We start from the raw sequence: 13,227 nt of genomic DNA on the forward strand, positions 1-13,227 counted from the left end.
GGTGATTTTGACTGGTCAATCATCATTCTAAATGTTAAAGGCACATTTTCATCCATGTCAACAACACAGTTCCTTTTCCAGCAAAAGTGTAAACTCACAATGTCTAGTGCATTTGAAAGGTCGTGGATAGATATATATCTCTGGAACTTTTCCCACTTCCAAATGCAAACTAAAGTTCGACTGCCTCTTTGTCACGGAATAGCGAAACAGCAATGACATCAGTATCGACTGTTCGAGTTATGACTCAGTTAAGTTTGTGATTCCCTGCATCAGACACATCCATCTTGATTCTACTGTCAGTCTCCTCATGTAAACATGGTGCTAACCTTGAAACATTCTGAGCATTTGTTGTTACAGCTGCCTTTTCCTCAAAATTTTATTGAGCAAGCTGCTGTGAATGAAAACTAAAAAGTTCGTTCTTTTTGTCGTCATCTCTCAGAAAATTTTGCCAATTTTTAGAAATTTGTTTTGTGGATTCGTCTGTGTATTCCCTTCCCCTAAATGTAGCTCTTGCATTTCGTAGAGGCCTTCAAACTACCAGTAAATGTACGCATCCGAGACTACATCCACTATTGTTACAGTTTCAGGGTGTTTCCTAACGAGTTTGCTGATTGAGTAGTATGTCTTTAATTTAATAAAATACCTTGAAACTGTAACAAGAGTTGAAGTCTTGCATACGTATGGTAGTTGTAGCAACAAATGCTCAGGATGTTCAGTGTTATCCACCACGTGATGTATTTCAAATTTTGCCCTAAGTTCACATTAAGAGGCTGACACAAGAATCATGGTGCAAGTGTCTGATGCATCGAAACGCGAACTTAAACGAGTCATGATTTTTATAAATTTCCTGTTTACAAAACATTGATTTTTTTCCAAAAACTAAGGAAATTCTTCTCCCAGGCATAGATGACCTTAGCCGTATTTGGCACAACTTTTTGGAATTTTGGATCCTCAATGCTCTTCAACTTTGAACTTGTTTGGCTTTATAAATATTTTGATATGAGCGTCACTGATGAGTCTAATGTAGACGAAACGCGCGTCTGGTGTACTAAATTATAATCCTGGTACCTTTGATAACTATGATGTTACTGATGATGCTGACATCACTGTTTAGGCAATGCATGATTACAAACACGTATTGTGATCTTTGCCTTTACCGGTTGTGATACGGTTCTCTGTTTGCTTGAAAGGGAAAAAAGACTGCGTGGGAGACATTGATGGCATTTGAAGATGTGACTTTAACATATAGAATGGTGATTGATCAGCCTTAACCGCGGGGTTTAACTGTAGGATTGCACAAACTACCATGGTTAACGAAGCACGAAAATAACTATTTGCACAAAGGGGAGGCACATTGAGGCTGTTTCCTTAACTTGGTTTAGTCTTTTTCAGCATGTAAAACGTTCAATAAACTCAAGCGGGTGTTAAGAGGGACGAGCTTTGAATTGGCTCTGATGCTAGTCCATGCGCTAATGGATGGCGAAGAGACAAAGAAGGTCCCTTTTGAAAAAAACTCTCTTTCTTAGGCCTCATCCTTTTGTTAGAAGTTTGTACATTTTGGATGTAAAAAAGGATGCCGCAGTCGTTGTTATGGGGATAATTGGGTCCCCTGTGCACTGCCTTGTGTGCATGTGGTGGTGATTGTGAATAAACATGTATTTTTTTGGCCAAAAAGAAGTAATTTTAAAACTGTTTTAGTAATTTAGTGATTTTATTTTATTTTAATCAATCTATCCAAAATTCTACATCAAAGATATGGATTGAGGACTAACTTTTAAAATTTACGCCATAGTTTTTACCGGAAGTGTCAATTTTGTATTTAAACATTTACAACAAAATATAATTAGTGGTTTTGGGGATAACTTAAAGCCAAAAGTTTAATGACCAGCACAAAAAACAACATGTTCTTTACATGCTGAATATTTAAATAATAAATCGATATTTCTATGTCTGCCATTTTTTGATATTACCGGAAATAAGGGTTTTAAAGATATACGTGTCATACATTGTGTCAATTAGAAGTAGTAAAGAAGGTTCCTGCATAATGTAATGGTAGTAGCAATACATTAAAACACACTTCAATTACCCTTCCTTATAAAGATAAGCTTATTTAAGAACAATGTCTGCCATGTTGGATTTTACCGGAAATAGAGGTTTTAAAGACATCTTATCTATATAAGATATTTAAAAATTGTAAAAAATAAAGATTTGTACTAAATATTATGATAGTAGCATGATAATAACACCTATTCACATAATAACCTTCGATATTGGGCTGATTTAAGTACGATGTCTGCCATTTTGAATTTTACCGGAAGTGGGACATTTTTTTTCAAATGCCTCCCTTTCTTAAATCAAAGAGTTATAGTTGAGAAAGGTCTATGCCAAATTTCATTATTGTAGCAGGATGTGCACAATTCGTCTGATATATAATTGTAGCCGCCGGACTATAACGATAACAATCAACGAGAAACATGTATGAACAACATCAACAAACGACAATCACATGTCAGATTTGAAAATCAAAGCATAATTTTCTGACGTTAGACACGCGAATCAATGAATGTGTTTGTAGATAGATGTTTTTGTGTTCTGTTAAATTGTTCCTTTTAAAGTTGTTACACGATGATGACTGCTGTACCCATATTTTGACTATATTATTTATTATGTCTGTTTAGTTCACGCATCATTGTAAATATAACGGAATTTGGTGAGACTGTCAACACAGTGAGAGGTTTAACGCTATAAAACCAGGTTTAATCCATCATTTTCTACATTTGAAAATGCCTATACCAAGTCAGGAATATAACAGTTCTTTTCCATTCGTTTTTTATGTGTTTTGTCATTTGATTTTGCCACGTGACTATGGACTTTCCGATTGGATTTTCCTCTGAGTTCAGTATTTTTGTAATTTTACTTTTTACACGATTTCAAACAAAAGAATATGTTAAGAAATGTTTATACAGAAAAGAGCCAACGGTTTTGTCCAGAATGCGATGTAGACTGTTTTTATCAAAACTAGAAAAGGGAAGTTTTAAGAACACTCATTTTGAACAAAGAAAATGTTAAATGTGCGACAGTGGTGAACTACAGAAGAGGTGCTCCACGTCACAACTGCATCCGTGACGGACTTCTTTGCAAACTTTGAGCACTAAATGCCTGTGTTTTTCAAAACTGCCGTAGATGTCTCTCCTCGAGTAGAAATCTGTTAATTACAACGAATTTCTAAAGAGATTGATTATTTAAAAAATTTGAACTGTCTTGCCTGCATTTAACATATATGCACTACTGAAAAGGGCTCATTAGTATGTATAGGCATAAACACGTAGACACATGGAGTAAAAAGAAAATTTATCAGTGTAAATATAACCCACCTATGACAAAGAATAACAAGGTTCATTTTTTGAAGAAAATGCATCTGATTGTAAGAAATGTACATCGTTTAATATATGACACAGGTTAAAACAAGAATGTGTCCAAAGTACACGGATGTCCCACTCGCACTATCCTTTTGCATGTTCCATGTACCGTGAAATTGTGTTATAATCTAATTTGGCATTAAAATTATATAGATTATACTATAGGGAACATATATATGTACTAAGTTTCAAGTTGATTGGGCATCAATTTCATAAAAAACTACCTTGACCAAAAACTTTAACCTGAAACTTCCACTTTCATTTTCTATGTTCAGTTGACCGTGAAATTGAAGTCAAAAGTCTAATTTGGCTTTAAAATTAGAAAGATCATATCATAAGCAACAAGTGTACTAAGTTTCAAGTTGATTGGACTTCAGCTTCATAAAAAAGCTACCTTGACTAAAAACTTTTACCTGAACGAACGGACGCACAGACGAACAACAAGTGTACTAAGTTTCAAGTTGATTGGGCTTCAGCTTCATCAAAAACTACCTTGACCAAAAACTTTAACCTGAACGAACGGACGCACAGACGAACGAACGGAACCACAGACCAGAAAACATAATGCCCCTCTACTATCGTAGGTGGGGCATAAAAAAGGCTAGTTAGAGTAAAATTGAGAATGGAAATCAAGAAAGTGTCAAAGAGCCAACAACTTGACCATCGATCAGAAATCAGCCGAGTACCACTAATGACTCGCCAACACAAAGATCGAACCCGCACTCGAAGACAGGCTTCAGCTGGCCCTAATCAAAAATGTTAACTATTTGCGCATTTATGTATATATAGTGTCATTATGTTTTTGGGATATACAATGCAAGTACCCATGCAGCCTAGTCAACTCTTGTGTTTTTGTTATATGTATTTATATTTGTATCGATCTGATGCATTAAGCCTTTTTCAAAAAGTAAAAACACAAAAATACTGTACTCCGTGAAAAATTCAAAAAGGAAAATCCAAAATCAAAAGACAAAATCAAAAGTCCAAACACCTCAAACGAATGGATAACAACTGTCATATTCAACTGATTTTTATACTTTGTTCTTATGTTTTACTGTGACAGCACTGTCAAATGATAAGGGGTCGCGGTTGGGCACCAGCTATTATAATTAATCACCTTATGTATGTGCTTCCCAAGTCTGGAGCCGGTACTTCAGTGGTTTTCGTTTGTTGCTGTGTTACAGATTATTTTGTACATATATTAGGTCGTTAGTTTTCTCGTTTGATTAGTTTGACATCTGTCATTTGGGTTTTTATATAGAAGAGGGACGAAAGATACCAAAGGGACAGTCAAACTCATAAATCTAAAAAAAACTGACAACGACATGGCTAAAAATGAAAAAAGACAAACAATAGTACACATGACACAACATAAAAAAACTAAAGAATAAACAACACGAACCCCACCAAAAACTAGGGGTGATCTCAGGTGCTCCGAAAGGGTAAGAAGATCGTGCTCCACATGTGGCACCCGTCGTGTTGCTTATGTGTTTTTTTTATATAGTTGACTATGTGGTATTGGCTTTGCCCATTATTGAAGGCCGTAAGGTAGCCTACAGTTGCTACTTTCTGTATCATTTCTTCTTTTGTGAAGCGTTGTCTTATTGGCAATCATACAACATCTGCTTTTTTGAAGTTCAGTGAAAATGGACGTCATACTCAACTTCAAAATATACAAATAAACCAAATTTATTACTATAGTGTTCTAAACTTTGAAGTTCATATATAGATAAACATACAGCTACTTGTGCATGTGCAATTCTAAGTCCCAGCCTTGGTTTTAATTTCTGTTTTTCTTAAAAAAAGCACAGAAATCACTCCTTTTCCTTATTCAAAAATATTGATGCAACACTATAGTTAAGTATTTGGAAAGGTCACACAATAGTAAAATGATTTTGTTTTATTTTGTTGGTAGTGTACTTATATATTCGACTTGAAAACGCAATGCATTTATAACGGTTGTGAATAAACTGGGACCTACATTCTTATATCGTATGTTTTCTGCGCGTGCCGGCTGTCGTATACTGATGCATTAAAACAACTATTTACAAAACACCAAAGGACAATAGACCGAAGAGAAGAAAGCAGCACAATCCCATAAATGGTATATTGTGCACCAAGAAAATCCGCAACTTGACGAGACTTAAGTTTACCCCTAAACAATAATGTAAAACAATATAATCGACTGTGTTAGATTATCATGGGTAGTCTATATCGCTAAAACACACCCTCGTCGTAACTGACTAATGCTTGAAATAACAAACAAAACAAGAATGTGTCCATAGTAAACGAATGCCCCACTCGTACTATCATTTTCTATGTTCAGTGGACCGTGAAATTGGGGTCTAAACTTTAATTTGGAATTAAAATTAGAAAGATCATGTCAAAGGGAACATGTGTACTTAGTTTCAAGTTGATGTAACTTTAACTTCATCAAAAACTTCCTCGACCAAAAACTTTAACCTGAACTTTGCACTATCATTTTCTATGTTCAGTGAACCATGAAATTGGGGTCGAAACTATAATTTGGAATAAAAATTAGAAAGATCATTATCATGGGGAATATGTGTACTTAGTTTCAAGTTGATTGGACTTCAACTTCTCAAAAAGTACCTTGACCATAAACTTTAACCTGAAGCGAGCATACGCAAGGACAAACGATCGAACGGACGGACGGAGGCACAGACCAGAAATCATATTGCCCCTCCTTTGGGTTGGGCATAACAAATAATGAGTATTCTATTGCTTTGAATGCATGTTATGTTAAATATAAGTGCATTTAAAAGTGATATTTAGCAATATTTGAATTTTTAAAGCCCTGAATGATGATAGTTGAAAATCCTCAATGTTAACGTCAAAATTTAACCTGGGAGTTGAATATAGAATTAATCATATTGTCTATAATAAGTATCCTTTTGCCATAAAACTTGGTCAAAAGTCTGGATATTCATAAAGCTATAGTCATACCTAGTTATTTTTTTATAGATTGTTTGTTTTTATATCCTATTAGGTCCAGGGACACAGTTATCGTCCTTTAATTTTCGTTTTTTACGAATATAATTCCAAGAATGGACAATGTAAAACTTGCAATTTGTTTTATACCCTTTCCAAATTTAGTTCTGCATGTTTCATACCTCAAATAACAAGTAAAAGATAAGTATACACTAGTCAAATTTGGTTCATGAATTTTAAAGTAAAGACGTGATTTGGTCAAGCTGAAAAAGGTTAAAATTAAAAATTCAAATTTCGGAAGCTGTCAAAGAATTCAAGACCCTTAATTGTCCATATTTAAAGTAAGTGCTGATGAAGTTTTTACCTACACACAATATTTTTAATGAACCTTTTTAACACTAAAAGTGTTTAATTCAGATCCTGTAATGTATATAGGTTTCAACTAACAAAGGCACAATTGACAGTATACCTACTTTGTTCGGTTATTTACGGTCGAATTTCTCGAAATTGTTTCCATTCTCACACATTCTTGGCTTTTGAATTATCTGCTTTGAGTGTTCCTGATAAAGGTAAATCCGAGCTCTACGTACAAATGTATACATAGACTTCAGATCGTGTTGTGTTAAATCTGTTAGCACAAGTAATCCTAGTGGCAAATGTATGCTTGGAATTTTACATTTTGGGTATATCTATGAAACTTATTAAATTTTTTATATTAATGGTACCATTGTTTTAACAGGAGCCTGTTTTGCAGTGTATGTTGTTGATTCATGTGTTTTTTAAATGTTGAAATCACTATATAATCAATTTATTTTTAGCTCTAGACTAGCGATAGTTGTCTTGCAAATCTCCTGTTTTTTAATATTTTATTGTCATGCTCATGTCTGAGTCTGACTTTTAAAGGAAAATATAACTTCTTCCTGGTAAGAAAATTATAATCCTGGTTATCTATGTTCATGAATATAGTATTATTAATTTCGTTGTACAATCTGATCAAACTAAATAAAAGCCCCCTAAATAAATCGAACGTTGTTATCTACTTTAATTTCACGAAGGCCATTACGTGTTGGTTGACATTTATGGTCTGTCTGTATGCATATGCCTGTCCCAAGTCAGGAACCTGTATTATGTGGATATTGTTTGTTGATGTGTTACATATTTTGTTTTGTTTCATTCATTATTTTTGTCAATGAATTAGGTTATTAGTTTTCTAGTTTGAATTGTTTTACATTTGTTATTTCGGGACCTTTTATAGCTGACTATGCGTTATTGGCTTGGTTCATTGTTGAAGACCGTCCAATAACCTATATTTGTTAATTTCTGTGTCATTTGGTCTCTTAAGGAGAGTTTTCTCATAACAGTTGAAAGCACATATGTTTCATATATTGTAATATATTGTAACTCATGACTTGTCATTGTCAGTTTATTTGTTTCAACAAGTGAGTTCGAAGGTCACTGTGGTATCTTTCACCTCACCTGATACCCGAATTCGCTTTGACCAACAATGCAACACTGTTAACCAACATTATCTTTAAATTTTGTTGGGGAAATCTAAAGTATCAAATCATATCATTTATTTTATACTTTAATACAAATTTGGACAAGTATTTCTATACATGTATTGGTAACACAGCTATATACATACATATCACGTGACAGTTAAGTTTTCTTGCCTCAACACATATCATTCAAGTGAAATGTCAGTATGATTAAACTCTACATCAAGTAGAATAACATTTTGATAATAAAAACATTCAGAATATATAAATTTATTTGTTAAGGATGAATTGTCATGGTGCATGCAGACTATGAAGAAAAAAATTTACAAGCATATATAAAAGTTATGAAAGTGTCATGATTATAATTGGAAAAATCTACCTGAAAATCTATCAATATAGCTAAAAGTGTAACTCAATGAAATGAAATATGTTAAATGAATAATAAATCTGCTTTGACATCGTTATCTGTTTAACAGTTGCATCACCAAATAACCTAAATCAGAATGCTCTAAAAAAAAATTAAATATGAAAAATGTAAGGGAGTTCAACCTTATAAACAATGAACATTAAATAGAAAATTTCGTACATCACATTGGATGTTGAAATTTTTTAACAAAACATGCTTGATATGTTTCCCATCCTTAAACATAAAAAAACCCAGGCCCGTTTCCAATTAACATGAGAGAAACTAGACGTTTATAATGACTCAACAAATACTGATTATGTGTCAGTTTTCCCTATCGATCCAAAATGCAGCTATTATACATTGCATTACCAGTCATGCAATTCTTTTTTTCTTCAAAATGATAAATACAAATGCTACAAAAAATCGCAAACGATATATACAAATATTGAATCTACTTTTCATTTAAATCCCTCGAATGTTACATGTAGATAAAAGAGGGACGAAAGATACCAAAGGGACAGTCAAATTTTAAGTCTTAAACATAAAAAACAGAAAAATAGCAAATATATTTCTCATCAAAACTCTCATAAAATAACATTCATTTTAAAGCAGCAAATTAACCGGTTAATTTAATAAGTTATAGTGTTTCTGTTTATATTAAATGAAAACAAGGAATTATTTGAATTCTTGATATTTTTTAAGAAGTGTTTGATGAAAACTAATATAATTAGGGAGGGTTAGCATGGCTAAGCAGGATTAATCAGTTCCTACTGGAATATTGGTGAAAGTAAAATGAACCTTATAGTCGCCTTCAGCTGAAATTCGTAGCGGTTATCGGTAAAAATAATCTAACCTATGAATCGCGTTCACTCGAGATATAGTTTTTTACATTCCATTCATAAATCGCAAAAAGAAAAACCACTACTGACCTACCTTTTAAGTGATTGCACTGTGATAACCCTGACCGTCACATTTTCCAAGACGATTTTGAATGGTGGAATCCGCGATTGTTTTTACTGGAAGTGTTTCCGGGGAGTTCAATTTCATAAAATTTGCATTACGCGCGGGAAACCTTATAACATCAATGAAAAGAACAGTTTAGGAAACTGCGTAAATGACGAAATTCAATGGCATATGTAAACAAATGATCCTCATAGAAACGAAGATGGCGGAATTACAAAGGAAACATTCTGGAAAATGTGAAGGTCAGGATTATTACAGTGTGATCTCTACAAATTTCAGCTGACGGCGACTATAGACATGTGTGCTAGATAACCCTATTTCATCAGGTTAGTTTTGATCATAAACTTCTTATTTATTTTACAGAAAGCCAAACTCTTCCAGATGGAAATAATTCCTTGTTTGAAATAGAATTTACCATAACTTTAAACATATCATTTAATCATTAATCATGCTGGTTAATTTATAATGGACACTTGCTATCAATGATTCGTTTCTAAATCACATATTCTTCTTTCAATTGGCTATTAACTGTTTAAACGTATGTAATTAATGTTCGCCAAATTACAGTTCAACAATAAGATGCAGCAGGATGATTAGATTAACAAATAACGAGCTGACAATTGATGCGTTTTTTCCAAAAAACAACCTATCAGTAATTTGGAATGCAAAAAAGTTATTATACATCCTCTATTTCTGGTGCACCTCTTTTATTTCTGGTCTTTGTGGTCTACTTTAAACTGGATGTATTTGTGTAGATTTGAAAAAGTCAGTTGAAATTGTGTCTTCCTTTACAAAAACATTTACCATTTTTCCCTGTACTTTTATATTCCACTGTTTCGAACGATCTACTGGTCGCTGTGTTTTAATCTGTTGATTATTTCCAAGTAATTCTTCTGTAGACGTATTTTGTAATCTGGAACATTGTCTAATCCTAAAAATATAAAAGTCTGTTAAAAATAGTTCATTCTGAAATTTAGTGAAATATTTTACATCTAAGTAACTTTACTTTCATATCAAATATATATTTATCTTCTGAATTAATGTGCCTAATTCTTATATAGTTGTATGTCTTCTTCTTCTATGATCATCTATTCGGTTTCAGCCCGTATTAACATTTGTTAATATGTTTAAGGTAACAGGTTTTTTGACCATTTTTGCACATTGTTATTCTCTGTTTTAGAAGATACAATATATAATATATAAGCAAACATCATACAATTCTTTGTAAAGCTATCATCCATAAATAAATGTTTTAATGAGATTAATTAGTGGTTGAACTTAGTTGTTTTGCAAACGATTTTGCCGTTTAAGTGTTGGTGTGATTGCTTCAAAAATTTAGTGTGTGTTTGGAATTTATTATTAATGACATGTGTTTGCTTTTGTATGATATATTTTTCTTACCTTTTTAAGGTTTTTTGCAAAGAAATATAACGATTGCTAACATTTTTTGGTATATGGGTTGGTCAATGGCAATCAGTAATCTCATGGATGATTGAGGCAAACTTTGGCAAAATTTATGGATTGATTTTGGAGAAGATGCCTATTGACAAAAAGCTTAAGATTGATGACTACGTGCATCGGGCAATACAGACTGAAGTTATTGACAAGCATTGAAACTATTAGAGATAAAAAAAAAAAAACCACCAAAAAACAATCCCAAATTCCAAGATCAGTTAAAATCGGAAGGTCTGTACAAAATTACAAAAAAAAAAAGCTCAGACACATAAAAAAAAAGGAAAAAATCGTTTGATTTCTGACTTGGTATAGGCATTTCCTTATTTAAAATATAGTGGATTATATGCCTATCTAAACCTTTAATTTGTATGTAAGTCGCATAAAATTCCCTTGTATTGATATGCGTGATCAAAACCAACAGACATCAGAGGTGGAAATGTCAAAAATTGGTACGCAGCAATCAGTACCACTCTCCGAAATGATTTTCCGCTTTCTTTCTTAACTTTTGCAATTGATGATGTTAAATCATACAGATGCATCAGAATATGTAAATGCTAAAGTAACATGCCTCGGAGAACAGTTATGTTAAACAGTCACCAAAAGTAATATTTATATGAGGTTTATGGAGTTATTGTTTCACGTATGGCCATTTTTGACTAATTATTCCTTCAAATTCAAAACTGTATTTCCATTCATTTATTGCAAGTTGCTATATGTGGATAAGAACAAGTTTGTAAACTTTGACCTCTGCCGCGAAAACTCTAATATATCATCAGCCCAGTAGTAACCAGTTTACAAAGCGTGACATTTTTCCGAAATTAAATATTTTCGAGCCCATGAATATATTACTTTAGCTGTGTTTAGCAAAACCACTTTTGGTCCCCAATGTTCTTCTTTTTTGTATTTTGTTTGGCCTTTTTAACTGTTTTGATGCGAGCGTCAGTGAGAATTATTTTGTAGACAAATCGAGTGCATTCTTACAAAATATAAATCTGTGTTACTATGACATGTATGATGAGCTTATTTAAAGTGTAAGAAAATTCATATAACTGGTCGTTTAAGAATTAGATGACGTCTAAGGGACAATTGGGGGCCATACCAATCCGCTACTGTGTGCTGCCTAAACACATGACTCTTTTATTATATAATTATAGTGTTTTTAACAGTAATGAGATAATCTAGATAAAACAAACTTGGCTATATAGCCAGGGGGTAAAAGAAAACAATTGGGCTACATATTGATTATACAATAATTCAACAATGTGATAGTGCACACACATATTTTATTTACAATGATTTTAGTTCCCGCATCATTGAAAATATAACGATATTTGATAGGACTGTCAACAAAGTGAGAAGGTTTAGCGCTTTAAAACCAACTTTAATCCACCATTTTCTACATTTGAAAATACCTGTACCAAGTCAGGAATATGACAGTTCCTGTCCATTCGTTTTTGATGTGTATTGTCATTTGATTTTGCCATGTGACTATGGACTTTACGATTAAATTCTCCTCTCAGTTTAATATTTTTGTGATTTTAATTTTTGCTTTATTCATATATTTCTATTTCTATTTTTAGTGAAAACTCTAAGATTATGTAATTTATGGCTTGACTAACAGCTGACAAACGAGATTACCAATCCAACATGTTCAATTCCAAATACAACAGTTTAAAAAAAGACATTTAATAGCATAGGTTCATTTCATTTAGCTTTAAATTTTAATAGATAATATGCACACATACATATCATACCTATTTTTGAGCTTTGACTTTTATTTTCTGACTCTTTTTTCAAACTGTTTGCAAGTTCTTTGTAACCACATTCTGTTAACACATCAATAAACACATTGTTGGTTGTTCCTCCCCTTTTAATCACCATATCTAGCAATGTTTTGGTCTGTTCATCTTGACTTTTGTTATGTTCTATGCAGTGTCTGTCTTTAACTGATATTACCAAGTGTGTAATCATTCGATCCAATATATTGCTTATGTCTAATCTTTGCTGCACGATGTAGTCATGTTTTTCTCCGATGGTGCCTGAAATCAAATAAAATAACACATTTAATAAGATATATTTAACAACTGTTGTTTCATCATAATTTTTATTTACTGTTGTTTTCTGAGACCAGTTTGTTCATACTGCATATATAATTGTTATAAAAATTACAGAGATGTTATTAATCATTGCAAATGAAACAACTTTGTATATTTTATTAGTAACATTTTTGTTTTTTATCGAAATTTTAAATGTCCTTTATAAATCAATGGTTGACAAATGCCGTTTTGTGGTAACTGCAGAGAACATGATAGGGATGCATGCATAGCCGGAATTTATCACCATAACGAGGCAACAAGTCTTACTTAGGAGTTTATCTGATTCCCACATGTTATGTTTGTTTTACTTTGATTTATCTTCTAAATCAAATCATGGAAATTAACATCGGAAAACTAATGTTGCCTTACCAATCATGTTAATAGCTATAGATTAAAATATCTTGTTTACGAAGACAAAAACAGTTATGCAAGTCTGT

Source organism: Mytilus edulis, chromosome 12 (assembly GCF_963676685.1).
Source record: "Mytilus edulis chromosome 12, xbMytEdul2.2, whole genome shotgun sequence".
Classification (NCBI taxonomy): domain Eukaryota; kingdom Metazoa; phylum Mollusca; class Bivalvia; order Mytilida; family Mytilidae; genus Mytilus; species Mytilus edulis.